Below are 19,300 nucleotides of genomic sequence, written 5' to 3'. Positions count from 1 at the left end.
CTTTTTTATTTTTATTTTATGTTTATCACATTTCATTTTTTAAGAGAGTAACAGCCTGACACCCTGTGCTCAGAATCAGTGTTTATTCCTTGAGAAAGTTTTATATGGAAAGTTTCTTTTCTTAAGAATTAAGAAAAATTTTATTAAAAATTTCTTTAATTCTTTAAGAAAACATTTTTGCAGATAGGAAGAAAATGTTTTTTGTGAACAGAAATATATTTTCTATGGAACAGTTTAAATGTTGCATCAGTTAAATACGCAGTAGTTGCTGACTGTTCACAAATTGAAATTACTTATATATATATAAACCATTCAAGTTCAGTAAGTAAGCAGAATTAACCTGTAATTTCTTTGTCTTGTATTTAACATTAGAGAACGTAGGATATAAGATTTTAATTTGTGTAAGGAATGGATTTGTATGTCATAAAAATCAATAAATGTGTAGAAGAAACTAATATGCAGAATCTTTTGTTAGTGTTCCACCAGCTCATTAGTGTTCCCCTTGAATGACTTGCTCCTGATTGTAACATCAGGAGCAAGTTGTTGTGGATAAGGGGATGGTTGAGCAGATAAGGGGATGGTTGAGCAGCAGGAGACAGTGATTATTAATGGCCACTGCCCTTCAGGTATTAATGTTATTAGTCTAGAGTAGTGATATGTTGCCACTTATATCAGTAGATTGAGTTAGATTCGTATAATGTATACCTTTGCTGTATTATTAGATCCCTTGCCCAGCTCCACACACCAGGGTTGGAAACTAGTTGGCAGCATCTGGAACTTTAGTGACTGGCTTAGCTCACAGGTCTTACCTGTGAGTTAAGCCAGTCACTAAATACGAACAACATAACCCAACACCGCACTACACTGAAAGGACAGAATTCATGAGGTTCCTGGGCAACATGATGCTGTCACCCCTCTCGCTAGTGGAAGAAACGACCACTTGGCAGGTATATAGGTACACTACATTCACGTAGACAGTAATTTGATGTCAGTATGGATAAATGTTCCAGAGTTAACCGACATTGAAAGAGGGATGATAGTGTGTGCCCGACGCATGGGTCACTCTATCATGGAGATGGTATAGAAATTGCACTATCCCCATTTGACAGTATCAAAAGTGTATTGGGAATATGCCATTTCTGGAATAATCTCTCATTGTGGACAACACTGTGGGTGGAGAAAGGTGGTTGATGAATGTGGCCATTGATGTCTGTCTCAGTGGCACAAATTACCGCCGACTTAAACGAGAGAAGTTCCAGAAACATCTCCACCAAGACCTTCAGGCGATCATTAGCTGCAATAGGATATGGGAGCCATTGCCCCACCAGAGTCCCATTGCTAACACCTCGACACAACTCTACCCCTCAGCTGGGCAAAAGAACATTGGCAGTGTACCTTGGATGATTGGAGACAGGTCTCTTGGTCTGATGAGTCTAGTTTCCATTTATTTCGAGTGGATGGGAGGGTGCGTATCTGGTGCATAGCTGCATGAAGCTATGCACCCGTCATGTCAACAAGGAACTGTTCAGGCAGGTGGATGGTCGGTAATGGTCTGGGGCATGTTCAACTAGCACACGTTGTGACCTCTGGCATGTCTAGATGCATCTCTGAACAGTCCAGGTTACATGTCCATCCTTGCAGACCATCCGCAACCTTTCATGGTCATTGTGCACCCACAGGAAAATGGACCCATAGAGCAGGACAATGTGCCTCCCCATAGAGCTGTGCTGACTAGAACATGGTTCGAAGGGCATTCTGCAGATTTTACCACCATGGAATCGCCTCCTCGTTCAATAGACATGAACTCTGTGGAGCATCTTTGGGATATTGTGGGAAGGTCCGTTCAAGCTTTAGATCCTCCACCAAGGAATGCGAAGGAATTATGGACAGTGGTGCAGCAAGCATGGATGGAAATACTTGTGTAACGCTTTTGTGAACTATTGGACTCAATGCCTCACCATGTGGCTGCCCTTTTCCGGCAAAAGGTGGGCCTACCCACTACTAGGTGGGTATCCCATGATTTCTGTCCAATCAGTGTACAGTACACTCACACCACTATACTGATTGGCTTTTTTCAGTATGATATCAACACATAAGACACTGCAGAGTTGCCATAGTTTGTCGGACTGCTTACACAATAAATAAGGAAATTCTCCTCCACAAATAAAATAAAATAAAAATAATAATGAAAAAAATAATAAAAACAAACAAGAAGACATTAGACTCGTGCATCACATGATGGTAATCAGGGTGAGAATGAGTCCAAGAACTGTTCAAGTATCAGAACTTGAAATGCTGTGAAATTTTCCTGATTCTGGATAATGTGTTGTTTACATTCCTGAGTAAAACTGTCCGACCAGTGTCTGAATTGGAAGGTGTAGATCACTATAAGGGTTGGGGGCAATAAAAGAGAATGTGGGTCCAGTCTTTAAAAGCACCACAATGACATATCTCACTATCAGAGAGGTTAAAATGGTATAGTTTTGGGTTTAAGGAGCCATGTTGGTAATAAAATTAAGACCTCCGCCCTGTTTAGATGCCCAAATCAGTCGAGCAACAATTTCTTTCTCTTTTTGCAAAATCTAAATAAGATGCTGGTTGAAAGATGAAGTATTGTGAAAAATGACTCCAAGATGGTTATTATAGTAGATACAGAGATGTCTTATTTAATGACAGGTGGCCTGCTGGCTGAGAGTTCCCTTTAAAACCCATAGTTTTAGATTTATCTGTGGAGACTTTGTTTATTAGCAGATGTACAGTGAAAAGGCCCTCCAAAACAGTATGAAAAATTTGTTCTAGTAGAGCATGTGAATTTCTGTAGATGAGGATAGATAGGTCATCAACGTATGCAGTGAGTTTGGTGTTGTTAAAGTCTCTGGAGAGCCACCACTCATCCAGGACAATATTCCAGACAAGTAGTTCAAGAATATAACCCTGTGGGCATCCTCTTGAAACCAGCCTAGAGAAAGATTGATATGTTGTAGTAACAGATATGCTTCTTCCATAAAAGTAGCTATGAAGGATGGTTGCACAGGTTTAAGGGTGACTTAGCAAAACTGAGCCATGGAAAGAGGCTTTGCCACCATGAGCCATTGAATATTCCCTCAAAGTCGATGAAGATGGCCAACATATACAAAGTTATCGGTGATAGAATCCCTTTTGCTGGCAGTAAAGCCAAATCAGATTGTTTGCTCATTGTTAAGCTGGACTTTTGAAATAATATAATGATTCTTTTTACCAGGAACCTTTTTGGTAGTTAACCAAATGAAGCAAGAAGAGTAATGGCCCTGAAGGAGCGAAGAATATTCAGGGGCTTACCTGATTTCAGAATAACCTTTATCACTGCACTTTTCCAAATCTTTTGGAAAGTGAGCCTCATCAAGGCACTTATAATATAACAGTAGCAGAATATTTGTGTTTATTTGAAAGAATTTTTTTGCTGAACTCGTTTTCTACAAGGTCTTGACCTGGGAATTCATTGTTTTTGATTTTGTTAACAGCTGCTTTCAACTCCAAAATAGAGAAAGGTACCAAGGACAAAGGTCCTTGGTACCTTTCTGTAAAAAACTGGGTTTTTAAAAAAAAAAAATTTTTTTTTCCAATTTAAATTTATATTCTATTGCCAAAAAGATGCATCCATAATGCAGTTATATCTCTCCCCATATTTCTAGTTATTAAATTTTCTTACATATGTATCTTCATTAATTTTGTTTTTTTGATAAAATTCCTTTTCCTCCCTCTATAATTTTGAAATTTTTTACATTAAAAGAGTGGGAGAATCCATAGGTGTGGTCTGTAATCTTGATTTGCTCATGTTCAAATAACCACCTTTCTTGCTCTCCATGACATAAATTTTCCATTTTGCAAATAATTTATGTGCTCATCAGGGAAATTGTACTCATTAGAAAATTAAATGTTTTGTTTTTAGGCTTTTCCAGTGAGAAAAGGGAAATACCAGGAATTGCAAAACATGCCTGTGGATTCTATCATGCTTTTAGCATTAGTAGTGGCATATGATGGAAGAAAGCAAGTTTATACAGCATCAGCCAAAAAAAAAAAATTTCCCATTTCACCATTTGCTCCAAAAGTTTGTGTAGTTCTTCCTTGAATGTATTTAAGCTATCAACTTCCACAACGACAGATGGAAGTTTGTTCCAGCAATCAACCACTTGCTGGCTAAAGGCAAATTTCTGCACATCTATTCTGCAACTGTCTTTGCTCAGTTTGAATTTATACCCTCTGAAGTGTGTAATTTGAGAGAGGGGGAAGAATCCTATCAGCATTGAGCTTGCTCAAACTATTCAAAGTCTTATACACCTCAGTTAGATAACTTCACAGGTGCCTAGTCTCCAGATGGTGCAATTTGCAGAACTGGAGCCTTTCTTGGTAAGAGCACCCCTGTGTTTCCCTCACCAGTCTCTTTGTCCTTCTCTGTTCTCGTTCCAGCAGCTCTACATCCTTCCTAAAATGAGTGCTCCAAACCTGTATACAGTACTCAAGGTGCGGCCTAACTATTGCCTTATACAAAGGGATAATCATCTCCTTATCCATGCTAGCAAAGTTCCTGTATATCATTGACAAGAACTCATGGGCTGCTCTGGCAGCCTGTCTGCACTGCTCTGAAACTTCATTTCTGACTACACAATTACCCCCAGGTCTTTTTCATTCTCCACTACCCTGAGTGTGGTACTGCATAGTTGGTATGTTATTCTGGGGGTTACTGCTACCAATGTGCAGTACTTTGCATTTGTCAATGTTAAACTTCAATTGTCACCTCTCAATCCATCTGCCCAAAGTTTTCTAGATCCTGTTGCAGTAGCATGCTGTCGTGAACAACCCTGCCAACCCTTGTATCATCTGCAAACTTGGACATTAAGCCAGATATAGTGCAGTAGCACACACTCTTTGAGTAGACCGGGGTTCAAGCCCCTGAATGCGATCGATCTGCCAACCCGCACTGGACCAGCGTGGCAGATTATGGTCCATTTCCCTCAGCATGAATTGTTGAGGAGGCTTCCATCCTGCAGTGGGTTGATAATGGCTGCAATTTTTTACCTTCATCAGTATCATTGATAAATATAGAAAACAACAATGGTCCTAACACCGAACCTTGGGGAACTCCACCAAAAACATTAGTCCACGAAGGGCAGTGTCCATTGATTTCCAATATCTGTCTTCTCCCATTCAACCATCCCTTTATCCAAGCAGTGACTCCATTATTTTCCTTGGAACCTACATAAGTAAAGGAGTCCTCTCTGTTTTTCTTTGCATCCTCTGCCAAAGATTTCTCTTAATCTGCCTTTGCTTACTTTAACCTCCTTTGTGAACTGATTATGTAAAGACTAGTTTATATATACCATAGGCTTCTGTGTTGCCTGATAATTCATATGCATCCATGTATTTTACTTCTTTTATGAGTCTCATTAGTTCATCTGATATCCATTTAGGTCTAAATCTTGAACAGTATTTCTTAGTTGGTATGAAAAGCCTAGTAGTTTCCAAGATTAATTCCTTGAATGCTTCCCATTTAGAATTTGCTGTTGGTAACATCATCATCAGTTGGTCCCACTGTATTGAATTTAAAAACTGTCTGAGACCACCATAGTCACCTTTACGAAAGCAAAAACCCTTCCATTTAACCTGATAGTAGTTACATATTAAAGTAAATTCCACATTAGTACACTGGGATCACTGCCACCTAGCAGTTCCTTTATTTGCAGATTCTTAATGCATGAATAATCACTGCTGATGATCAGATCAAGAGTATTACTCCCTATGGTTGACTCTTGAACGTGCTGCTGTAAAAAAAAAATCTGATAAATCCACAAAAGTCTTGCTAGCATGCGAGAGACTGATCTACCAGTTCCAGTCAACATCTTTTAATGTAAAAAATTCTGAAAGAATTCATTTATATAAGAAAATTTAAAGATAAGAGAATAAATAGTAATATGGAGCGAAAGATATGGTATGGATGCATCTTTCAGCAATGCAATATGAATTTAAAAAAGAAATCTTTCATTTACTTAGGATTAAAAATCCCAAGTAAATGAAATCCCATGTACATAAATAATTACAAGAGAACTGATCTTTAGAGGGTAGAATAGATTATTTGTTCTTTCCCCCTCTCTCACCAGTTGTATCAGATGCTTTCTTATAACATTATCTCACTTCTCTTACTTGTCTGAACATCTTAACCACCAAGAGGAGTTGTGAATGTGAATACAGTCCTGTAAAGGTTCAATTTTGCTTATTACTTAGCGCTACAGAGAGCTCTAAATAGGGATACTTTAATTATGGATACCCTGTATTTTGTATATTTGTAAATAGTTTAGTACAGTAAACCCCCGCTATTCGCGGTCGCTGATTTAATATAAAATGAAACCTAAAATAAATGTGAATTTTAAAGTGCCGTGAACATTTCCTGCCATAAAAAAAAATGGGCGTGGCTAAAATTATCTTTCCCGGCCAAAACAGCGCTCAGTGGGTGGGGGGAGAGGGGTGACAAAATCGCGTGCGTGGATGTTTCTCGCTAATCCTTGTTCGGCATGTATTATGTGCTTGTCATGGAAGGTTTCGTGGTTTGCTTTTAATTTATATGCTTATAAATTGAATAAATTTATCATTTTATAAATTTATATGCTTATAAATTGAATAAATTTATCAATTTATAAATTGAATAAATTTATCAATTTATAAATTGATATGCTTACAAAAGTGATAAATCTACCATTTTGCATTGTAAAACAGACTTTTTCGAGTGTGTTAACGGAAGAAAGTGACTTCATTGTGGACAAATTATTTCTAACCCATACAAAAATATGGCTACGAATAACAAGGGAAATGTGAAAAGATCAAAGAAGGTGATGACATTAGCGAATAAAATTGAGTTATTGGACAAAATTTCTAATGGTGAAAGTGTTTCCTCAGTGGCAAAACATTATAAAATCAGTGAGTCAACGGTACGATCAATCAAGAAATCGGAAGAAAAAATCCACCGTAGTGTCTGTGAAAACGTGCTAATTGCTTCAGAAATTTGCTCTGTAACTCGTGATGTTAAATTTGAAAAAATGGAAAAAGCTTTAAATCTGTGGATGGAAGACCGAACTCAAAATAAAATTCCGTTAACCATATTCCCGTTCACTCATCATTCGTGAAAAGGCAATTTGGTTTTTTTTTTTTTTTTTTAGGAGCATTAGCAACTAAGGCCATATTGCTCCGGGATATGCGGTGGTCATTCCCTGACCTTTACGCATCCTCCGTATTTGGTGGTGACGGGCTCGAACCCTGGTCTAATCAAGACGCGTGTGCTACGCACTGCTGCTCCTTCCCACCTGGTGAAAAGGCAAAACTTTTTTATCAACACTTTAACGAAACAGGTGATAGCACTGACGGGATAAGTTTTTTTAGTTTGCAAAGGTGCTAGGTTGAAACATTTGTTTGAAATTTCTAATAAATATTACATTTAATATTAAATTGTTTCTTGTACTGTCTATGTACTGTCTAAGTACATAGTCATATTATGAAGGTACATATAATACATATATCGACAAAATTTTAGACTAGTTTTTCTTATATATTTCATACTTTGGAACGGAACCCCTTTATTACTATGGGAGCTATAACTCAGTATTCGCATTTTCGGTATTCGCGGCATTTCTCAGGAACATAATCCCCACGAATAGTGGGGGTTTACTGTATTTTTAAAATAATTTTAGTATTTGTACTGTTTGTAAATATTTTAGTTAAATATTTTAGTCCTGCTCTTTCGGTTGCAACAGTATTCCTCATGCATTATGGAACCTGGAATAAAAGGCCTCTTCCTAAGTGAACTATGGAAATACAGTTAAATAATTACATAGTGATACAGTCAGTCCTCGTATAATACGTGTTTACACTACACGAATACATACATGATTTATCATACATGATTTATAAGTAGGGGAACGATATTGTATATAGCACGAACCGAATTCGCTTATGCACGATTCTCCTTTGTGTTTACAAGAAATGGCAGTTGAATGCCGAATCACCCCAACTGAATGCAACACGATAGTAATAATAATAATTATTTATCTCTATTTTATGTTAAATTTTTTTGGGAGATAACAGCAAAAAGGGAGGGAGGACACATAAGCCAATGGCTTTTTAGGGGGTGTTCCCTTAAAAAATGATGAATATACAATTGAAAAACGTATAGTTCTGAAATTGTACAGGTAATGTTCAACAGGAAAGACAAAAATAAATTGGAGTTTTTTGTACATTTCTTTACAGAAGACTTCGAAAAGCATCACTACTTATAACATCATTGTGAACATTTTTACAATTAAATGAGGAGAGAAAAGAAAAATGATGAGATACATGCACAGAAATTTACAAACTATTTGCCAACTGCTTCCTTTAACATTTGTCCATTATTTCCATGTTGGTGTTTTTAAAATCCAGGAGTTGAGTGGAAGGTAATTTGAATCAGACATCCCTGGTGATGTGTTCAATTAGTAGTTTCTTGAATTGATTTAGTGAAGTGACATTTTTGATTTTTGCAGGAAGTTTGTTCCAGGTTTTAGTACCTCTGTATTTTATACTTTTCAGGCCTGTGGCTTTTCTGAAAAGCAGAATCTTCAGGTAGGCTTCATTTCTTAGATTGTATGATATTTCTTCTTTGTCTGTGGTTATGAAAAAGGATCTGAAGAGAGAGAGAGAGAGGGAAAGTCTGCTGTTTTCATAGCATTGTAAACAAGGATCACCTTGGCTTTCTGCAATAGCTGGTAGATGCTTAGGGGTCTCACTTCCTTGTATCTCGAACTAGCCGATGCGTTCCACGGAAGGCCCAAAATTGAACGAACACATCGATTGAGAATGGAGTTGATTCTTGCAAGATTTTCTTGGCTGGTGGTACCCCATGAGATGATTCTATAGGTGAAGTGCAGCTGAATTAAAGAAAGGAATATTTGTCTGAGAAGAGAAGGAGACACCCAGGCGGAGGCCCTGGCGAGTATTCCCGGTAGTGACGAATTTTCTTTCGTAGGGTTATCATTTGTTTTGCCCAACTTAGCTTATCATCTAGCCAGATTCCAAGAAACTTGGTTTCATTTACCCTTTCAAGTTGTTTTTCTTTGTATGTTACGTCTAAAAAGTGGTTTGTTTTTCGTTCTAAACACCATATATTTTGATTTTTCTGGATTCAGTATAAGCTGATTCTTTTGAAGCCAATTATGCATCACAGAAAGCAAGGCAAAGATTTTGAGTTGAAACTCATTAGGGTCTTTATCTGTGATTAGGATGGAAATATCATCGGCATATGCTACTAGGTGAGAAGATGGAAGAAGAGAGAAATTCATCGATATAAAGAACAAAGAGGATAGGTCCAAGAAGTGAGCCTTGAGGTACTCTCCTGGAGAAATAACAGATGTCGGAGTATAATTGCTTTCTTTTTACAACAAATGGCCGATCGGAATGAAGAGAAGATTCAGAAAATGTATTTATGTTTTTATATCAGTGAAGGGGAAACACATTTCACCGTAATAACGTAAAAACCCACACAGTTCCAGCTATTGATATTATCGCAAATGCAATTAGATCGAGTTTACTACCAGTTTACAACAGATTCCACTAGCAGTAATGCCACTGGAAATTGTTTTTATTGTTTTATGGTAGTAACCCCCAGAAATGTGCTTTAGTAAAATATGAGCTAGTGAGGTGTTCATAGTGTGCCTCTGCCTTTATGGTGTTGTTTATTCAGTTGCTACACGGGCGCAGCTTTGTTTATGTGTATCAAGCGTGCCTCCTCATTTTGTAATTGTGCTTTATTCTATAAAAATTAGTAAAATACTTAAAAAAAAGGTGTGAAAAGGAAGCATCCTGGTGAACCACACTACATATTCAGAGAGAAAAAGAAAAGCAATATCGATAAACAGAGGTGGACTTGGTCAAAAATTCTTACCTGGGAAAATTTGTAGCGGCCTCATACTAGCGTTTATGGCCAAAATCACACCGGCCTCTGGCCCACTGGGGTTTCCCCGGTAAGGCTTATGGCCAGTCCGCCTCTGTTGATAGAGAAAAATTTTAAATTTGAAACACTTTGAGCGAAATGAAAGACCATGTGATATTGCAAGTGCTACAGGCCTAAATGAGGCAACGCCGAGAATTAAAAAGAATGTAGAGAAAATAAAAACAACTTTCATAGCAGGAACAACTCAAAGTGTAATTAAAATCCATTAGATTAAGACACAAAGAATTGGAAGAGATGGAACGGCTGTCATCTGTGTGGATAGAAAATCAAACAAAAAAGTTTGCTTATGGTAGAAGCAAAAGCATTAGCAATATTTTATTGCGTAATAGTCGTAATAAAATACTTACGTATTTTATTACGACTTATTGGAAATTATATTAATTTACGATAAGTCGTAATTAGTAAATTATAATTTATTGTAGTAGTAGTAATAGTGGCATGTGATGCAAGAAAGCATGTGTATGAGCTTATGCAGCATCAGCCAAAAAAAAAAAAAAAAAAATCTCACAATTCCCTCCAAATGCCTGTCCAGTTCCTCCTTAAATTTATTCAACCTATCAACTTCCACAACGACAGATGGAAGTTTGTTCCAGCAATTAACCACCCGCTGGCTAAAGGCAAATTTCCTCACATCTATTCTACATCTGTCTTTTCTTATTTTAAATTTATGCCCCCTTAGGTTCGTAATCTGAACAAGTGGAAGGATCCCATCAGAATTCAGTGTGCTGAACCCATTCAAGGCCTTATACACCTCAATCAGATCACCGCGCAGGTGCCTAGTCTCCAGCCACTGCAATTTGCAGAACTTAAGCCTCTCTTGGTAAGAGGATCCCTTAATTCCCCTCACCAATCTTGTTGCCCTTCTCTGTACATGTTCAGTAAATCTACATCCTTCCTAAAATGAGGCCTCCAGACCTGTACGCAGTACTGAAGGCGTGGCCTGACCATTGCCTTATACAGAGGGATAATCAACTCCTTTTCCCTGCTAGCAAAATTCCTATATATCATTGACAAAACCCCATGACCTGCCCTGGCAGCCTGTCTGCATTGCACAGAAAACTTCACATCTACCTGCACAATTACTCCCAGGTCTTTTTCATTTTTCTCTTAATGTAGTCGCACACAGTTGGTATGTTTCTCTGGGGTTACTTCTACCCATGTGCAGTACTTTGCATTTGTCAAGGTTAAACTTCAGTTGCCACTTCTTAGCCCATCTGCCCAAATTATCTAGATCCTGTTGCAGTAGCACACTGTCAAATGTTAATTTAAATGTTAATGTAAATGTTTTGGTTACAAATGTGTTCAATCTTGGGTCGTCGGCACCTAACCCTATTTTTCCCATTGGGCCTGTTGTTTATATTGCACTATTTTGCATTGCACGAGGGTTTCTAGGAACACAACTATTGTGCTATGCGAGGACTGACTGTATTTATTCAACCTCGAGAATGCTGCATGGGATGGGCTTGCCAATGGGAGAAGAGGGATGCGGCTTATGTGGTACAAGTGGGCAGGGCAATTTTGTCACTACAAATGCACAGGTAAATAATTACATAGGTCATTTCCTGATTAGACATTGATCATTGCATTTCGACAGGTGTGTCTTTTACGTAGAAAAGATTTGACTTACTCCGTCATATCTCTACATTCTACGTAGAAAAGTGTGCACAAGGGTTGGGGAGCAAAGCGAGCAGGGTCCCCTAATTATTATTATTATTTATAGTGTAAAATAATTGCTCACCTCCAGAGGAACACAGTATTAAGAAATAAATAAAATTGCAAACAAAATAGTACTGTTTAATAAAAAAATACAGGTGCAAATTGAGTTAGACTAAGTTAAATAAAAATAAAATAAAGCAAAACAGTAGCTTTTGAGTCTTGAATACAAATGTTATTATGAAACAGAATGCTCGGGTGTGGTCGTGTAAGGCAAACAAAGCGTGACATGAGTGCAAGCAACAGTAATCAACCATTAGAACTAGATGCTTAGAGCTGTGAATGCAGGGCATGTACATGGGGTGTGTGCCAACGTTTATCACATTGTAGGATAACAGCTTCCATGATTGTATGTATATGTATACCTTTATTGCAGTTAAATTTACAATGGCAACTGGATATGTGGAGTGATTTGAGTCATATTTGCTGATGGTAACTTTTTGAGTGGTCGATAGTTTTGATATATCCCAGCATGGGTGAAGATCGTGTTGTGAGGACCAATAGTGTAGCGCAACCACGGAGTGCTCAGAATCAGCAGACCGAATTACTCTTGTGTTCTGAGATACAGTCCTGGAGCCTTCTGCCAGATTCCCCAATATAGCAACCACCAGTCATGGCAGGCAATGCGATATATTTACCCACTGCGTAACAAGGAGGGGATAGGCGTTTTTACCCTCGAGAGAAGGGATTGCAGTTTTTTACTGGGAAGCTGTAAGCATTTTATCTGGTGTGCGTGTAGAATTTTAGAGTGGCATTGTGAGGCGCCAGTGTAACAGAGGATAAATGTAGTCGAGATTGTGCCATCATTGTGGGAGGCCCATGGGTGTACGGTAAGCTCGTGGGCCGGGCCTGCAGATTGCATTTCTTTAAAGCATAGGCAGGGTAGCCATAGTGTTGGATAGATCTGTTTTTACTCTCAACTTCATCGTGCCTCTCGTCTATGGAGCTGGAAGGGGGTCCAGGCATGGGTGAATCAGGTGCGGTACGGAGAAGCTGGTTGTGGGTATGTGCTGATTTGTAGTTGGTGAATTGGCCAGTACACACTGGTTTACGTTAAACAGAGGATCTTAAATGTGTGCCCATGCAGCATACTAGAACATCCAGAAAGGGCCATGCCGTGGATCTGTCTAAAGGAGGTGTCTCCAAACATGACTACACCACCGGTCAAACAAGTCGAGAGCAGTGCAAATGTCGTCTGCGGATAGCGAGGTTCTACTGGGCAGGGTGTGGTCATCGTCTATCAGTTGTCTTGAATGCGCAATGGCTTGTTGAACTGGGACTGATGTGAACAAAGAGACAACATCAAACAAGGCCATAACCTGGCGTTCAGAGATGGCTAGGTTGGAGATGAGGCCTAAGAATTCCTCACTGTTCAAGACTGTACGGTCGGTGTTGCCTGCAAGAGGTGGTAGTCTGGCGACACATTTTGAAAGTTCATATGTTGAGGAATTGCAGCAAGAGACAATTGGTCCTAAAGGGATTCCCGGCTTATGCAGTTTAATCAGCTGTAGACTAGACTGTTTACACTGGCCTCCCACCGCTCCAAGGGTGCCTCCGTAGCCAGGTGGGCAGGAGCAGCAGTGCGTAGCACACGCTTCTTGATTAGACCTTGGTTTGAGCCTGTGCCCAACAAATACGGAGGATGTGGAAAGGTCAGGGAATGACCACCGCATATCCCCTTGGAGCAATATGCCCTTAGCTGCTAATGCTCCTAAAAACCAAATAAAAAACAAATAAACACCGCTCCAAGACCTTGATGGGAGGGTCATGCATCAGTTCATAAACTCTGGTGTTTTGCAGAAGGGGTAGGGCTTTATCACGGTACTCAAATCGATCTAGGACTATGGTGCGATGGCCCTTATCGGCCGGCAGAATAACAATGGTGTCATCCCTCTTAAGCGAACTGGGAGCGGAAAGTTGACGGTGGCTGTGGTTAGAGCCAACAGGATGATCACATTGCAAGATTGATGCGGCCTTGGAACGAATCTTGTTGGTGATTTATTCAGGTAGGCAGGTTAAAGATGCCTCTATTCCCATGGCGAGAGGTAATATGCCAAACTTCATCCCAATGGCGAGAAGTTCCACTTGTTTACTGGATAAGTGCTTGCTGCTTAGATTTAGGACAAAGCGAGAGTGACCAACTGCAGGGGCTCTGTCTGTGTGTGTGTGTGTGTGTGTATGTGTGTGTGTGTGTGTGTGTGTGTGTGTGTGAGTGAGTGAGTGAGTGAGTGAGTGAGTGATTGGCGGTGCTGACATCTCAAAGTTGTTGAATTTGTCTTGCTGCCACAAGCGATATAAGTTAGACCTGTGAACTGCCTGGAACTTAAAGTCTCGATGACACTAGAAAATATAGAAGGAATCAAATCTTTAGGCTCAAGGGTATGTATGGCCTTAGAGCAAGAAAAACACTGACAGGGAGAAAATTGAGTATACTGAGTTATGCAAAGCCATTAGAAAGAGACTCAGAGAGGACATAAGAAGATTTAACACAAGAAAAGTAGAACAAGCATTAAGGGAAAACAAAGGATTTAAATCAGCAGCCATGAGCAGTAATACAGAAAGACAAATGATACTGAAACTGAAGAATAGCGATGGTGTACTTATAAACAGCAGAGAAGGCATAATTCAAATAGCAGAAGACTACTATAGAGAATTATACAAGGAGCGAGGGAATGATACCAGCAGTGGGGAACATGGATTGCAAAGTAGCAACACATACGACATGCCCGATATTCTTCCTGATGAGGTAGAACATGCATTGAAGAAAATGAAGAATCGGAAAGCCCCGGGGGAAGATGAAGTTACTGTAGAGTTGTTAAAATTGGGAGGTAGAGACATAACACAAAAACTGGCAAGGCTCTTCACAAAGTGCATTAGAAAAGGTGTGATGCCTAAGCAGTGGAATAATGCAATCATAGTTTTGCTGCATAAGAAAGGAGATAAATCAGAAATTGGAAATTATAGACCAATTAGCTTGTTATCCCGTATCTACAAGTTGTTCACAAGGGTCATTACTAACAGATTAGAAAGAATACTGATGAGAATCAACCGAAAGAGCAAGCTGGCTTTAGGACAGGATTCTCAACTATGGATCACCTTCACGTAATATCACAGCTAATGGAGAAAGCAAATGAATATAAAACACCATTATGCCTGGCATTTGTGGATTATGAAAAGGCATTTGACTCCATACACATAAGGCAATGTTTCGGCCACTGGAAAGACAAGGCATAGATACTCCATATATTATGATTTTGAAGAAAATATATGAGAGTGCTACATCCTTTATTAGACTAGACAAAGACAGTAGCAAATTTAAAATCGAGAAAGGAGTTCGACAAGGAGACACAATGTCTCCGAAGCTGTTTACTGCTGCCCTTGAGGAAGCTTTCAGAAGATTAGACTGGTCACAGAAAGGAGTCAATGTGAACGGAGAGTACCTAAACCATTTACGATTTACAGATATATTGTGGTCATAAGCCATGATCTTAAAGAATTAGGAAAAAATCTTAATCAGTTATGCACAGTTAGTAAGGATTTTGGACTAAAGATGAATATGGCTAAAACAAAAGTAATGATGAACAAGTATGCCACGGAAAGGGAAATAATGATTGAAGGAGCAGTAATTGAAAAGGTGGAGTCATATACTTATCTTGGACAAGTTATTAGCTGTAATAATGATAAATGGCTGGAAGTCAAGAGAAGAATAAATTTTGGATGGATAGCATTCAGGAAATATAGTCACATACTGAAGAGCAATATCCCAGTTTGTCTGAAACGTAAAATAATGAATCAATGTATACTCCCCACCATGACTTATGGAAGTGAAACTTGGGCACTCACCAAAAGAATGGAAGAGAAGCTAAGAACTACACAGCGAAGAATGGAACGAATTATATTGGGAATCAGACAGTTAGATAAGAAGAGAAACACATGGATTAGGCAGCAAACTCAAGTAAAGGACATTCTTATCAAAACTAAAGAACTAAAATGGTCTTGGGCAGGACACATAGCTCGAAGACATGATGACAGATGGACTAAGAAAATAACAGAATGGTACCCAAGAGGAGCTAGAAGAAAACCTGGAAGACAAAGGTGGAGATGGATAGATGAAATTCATGAGTTTTTGAGTAGTAAATGGATGGACAGTGCTCAAAACAGAAGGGAGCTAGAAGAAAACCTGGAAGACAAAGGCGGAGATGGATAGATGAAATTCATGAGTTTTTGAGTAGTAAATGGATGGACAGTGCTCAAAACAGAAGGAACTGGAAAGTTGCTGGAGAGGCCTTCATCCTGCAGTGGATTGAAAATGGCTGATGATGATGATGGCCTTACTGACAGACGCTGTCTGTAGATCTTAATGTAAGCAGCCAATCCAGATTTGCATGGTCTTTAAGCCAAAATTGAGGCAGGCACACTGCTTTCGGTCGTGATTGGCTGCTCACATCAAAATCTACAGAGAGCCTCTGTCAGTAAGGCTGAATACCCCCTTGAGCTTAAAGGTTTGGTTCCTTCTGTATTTTCTTATGTCATCCAGACTGTTCTCTGGCAGTCTGTGAGTCTAACTTATATCACTCACGGCAGCAAGACAAGTTCAACAACTTATTTTGAGATGCCGTACCGCCAATCACGCACACAGAGCCCTGCCATTGATCACTCTCGCTTCATCCTGAATCTAAGCTGCAAGCACTTATCCAGTGAACAAATGGAACTTCTTGCTCTAGGGATGAAATTTGTTGTTTTACCTCGCAGTCCTCCCATCACACAAGTCACCATTTGTATAGAGGCACTTTTTGCCTACCTGAAGAAACCGCCAATGAGATTCGTTTCAAGGCCGCCTCAACCTTGTAATGTGTTTGTCCGGTTGGCTCTAACTTCAGTTGCCGTCAACTTACTTTCCACTCTCAGTTTGCTTAGGTGGGATGACACCATTGTTATTCTGCCGGCCAATAAGGGACATCACACCGTAGTCCTAGATCGATCGGCACACTATGCCTCTGTTGTAAATGGGCCAATAAACAACCAACCAACCTAGATTGATCTGAGTACCAGGATAAAGCCCTATCCCTATTTCGCTGGGGCGTTTGACACCCTCTGGTGGCCGAGCAACCTGGGCAGACTCCTCAAGGCAAAAATCCCCATGAATTTATATAATTGCATTAGATCCTACCTCTCTGATAGAAAAATCAGGGTAATGGCACCGTTCCGGAGCCTGACAAGATCGGTCCGCAGGGGCTGCCTGCAGGGATCTGTCCAGGGGCCGCTCCTGTGGAACATTGTTTTTGATGAATTCCTGGCACTCGACTTGGGTGATGTCAACGCACAAGCTTTCGCGAATGATCTCGTCCTAACGGTGGCAGCGAGCTCTAGATCACAGTTAGAAGCCCGTGCAAACCATGCACTGCAAGTATTCCAGGACTGGGCAAACCTGCATACACTGGAGATTTCCTCGACCAAAACGAACTGAATTCTACTGAGAGGAACACAACGTCAGACGGCCACCCCAGATAAAAGTAAGGGGAAACACAATCAAACTAGCAAAACAGATGAAATACCTAGGCATTATTCTGGATTCCAACCTGTCCTTTAAACAACACCTCTTATATCTGAAGGAGAAGCTGAGAAAATACGCAGCACTAGTAGTCAGAGTAACACGCAGAGACTGGGGACTAAACAAAAGAATATTATCCCTCTACTATAAAGCAATTTTCGTCCCAGCAATTACTTATGGAGCCCCAATATGGTACGCCAAAGCAAGAACCGCAGTAAATAAAAGAATCCTCGAAACAATACAGCGAAAAATACTCCTCACCATCACCAGGGCGTGTAACATGGTGAGTACCTGTGCGCTGTAGGTCCTGGCAGGAACTCTTCCTCTGCACCTGGAGGTGGCGAGATGTGGGTTGATGTACTACCTGGCAAAGGGGACACCGACCATGTTTGACACTTTTACACTGGACCCTACAAACAACCACCGAACGGAAAAACAGAAAATCATGGAACACCTGAAAGAAACTTGGCAGAGGAGATAGCAAGAGATGACCAAGGGTGAAGTCACACGGAAATTTATACCCTACCTAGACAAGACCTATCCAAAGGCCCCCAAATGGTTCTACCCAGGACTGAACACCACCTTCCTCGTGACGGGCCATGGGCCCTTTAATGCAAAACTGAATGCACTCGGACTGACCGAGGATCCAACTTGCACCTGTGGCAATATGGAGACGTGGCAACATATCATTCACAAATGTGAATGCTATGAGAAACAAAGATCAGTACTCATCACCAGTACAGTAATACGCTGACTTATGCGAACCGGGAGTTACGCGGTTCTTGATTTTTTCATTTGTGAACACTGCCGCCCACTATCTTCAAGGTCGTTTTTCATATGCTATCGATATACGGTGCGATGGTGGAGAGTGGGAGCGAGAGATGAACAAAATTCAACTTTGCTGCCGCATGAGCTGCACACATATACAAGAATTTGCATTCCAACTGTCATATTTATATGTGTGCGTTCGAATTCGTGCTCAACTTTTGTCAGAAATTACATCATTTTCACGAATAAAAAAACTTTCCAGGCTTTAAGGTTTCCCAAAGACCGATTGACAATGATGGTCAGCGGGAATGCAGCTGGTGACTGCAAGTTAAAACCTCTCTTAATTTATTGCTCTGAAAACCCAAGAGTTTTAAAAAATATATCTAAAATTAGCTTACCAGTGATTTGGAAGTCAAATCATAAAGCTTGGGTGACAGCTTCCGTTTTGAGGACTGGTTTGGTCACCACTTCATATCTGAAGTCGAACTTTATTGCAAGCCTAAACAGATTCCATTTAAATTGATCCTCCTTATTAACAATGCACCCAGTCACCCTCCTGCCACCCCTAATTAATTTCGACCGATGTGTGAAAGTTGTGTTATTTCCTCCAAACACAACCAGCTTGCTTCAACCGATGGACCAGGGAGTCATCAAAACATTCAAGGCCTACTACACGAGGCGTTCGTTTGCACGTCTGAATGAAGCTATGAGACAAAATAGTGAGGTATCTGTTAAAGACTTTTGGAAACAATTCAATGTTTTAGATGCTGTAAGAATCATTGAAGAATCTTGGGATGAAATTCAAAAAAAACATTGAATGGTGTCTGTAAGAAACTTTGTCCATTTTTTTTCAAAAACGAGACGAAAACAACGCCACAAACTGATCATGTCGCTCATATGATAGAAGAAGTTGTTAATCTTGCCAGGCAATTAGATTTTGAAGTCAATGGTAATGATGTCAATGAGCTGTTGGATTCACATAGTGAGGAGCTGACAATGAATGAGCTCATAGAGATGCGTGAGCAAAACGTCACTGAATTATTTGACACTTCACACCCAGTTCCACCAGAAAAGCACATGACAATTGCAAGCTTGACAGGTCTCAGCTCAATTGAAAAGGGCTTAAAAATTTTAGAAAACATAGACTTCAAAAAGAACGCGTTATGGCTACAAAGCAAGGAATAAAAAATTATTAGCTTGCTACGAAGAAATTCTGTGTGAAAAAATGAAGGCGCTGTGTCGTCAGGCGAATTTGTTAG

The 19,300-nt window shown here is 39.8% G+C and overlaps 1 protein-coding gene across 4 annotated transcripts in view; it reads left to right on the top strand.

Annotated features, from left to right (window-relative positions):
- The window catches only part of Mst85C, a 231,492-nt gene that overhangs the window by 31,491 nt on the left and 180,701 nt on the right, over nucleotides 1–19,300 (top strand). The window lies entirely within an intron of this gene.

Source organism: Mastigoproctus giganteus, chromosome 5 (assembly GCF_048544385.1).
Source record: "Mastigoproctus giganteus isolate SK-2022 chromosome 5, ASM4854438v1, whole genome shotgun sequence".
In the NCBI taxonomy this organism is placed as follows: Eukaryota; Metazoa; Arthropoda; class Arachnida; order Uropygi; family Thelyphonidae; genus Mastigoproctus; species Mastigoproctus giganteus.
This window is presented reverse-complemented; position numbering and strand designations above follow the sequence as displayed.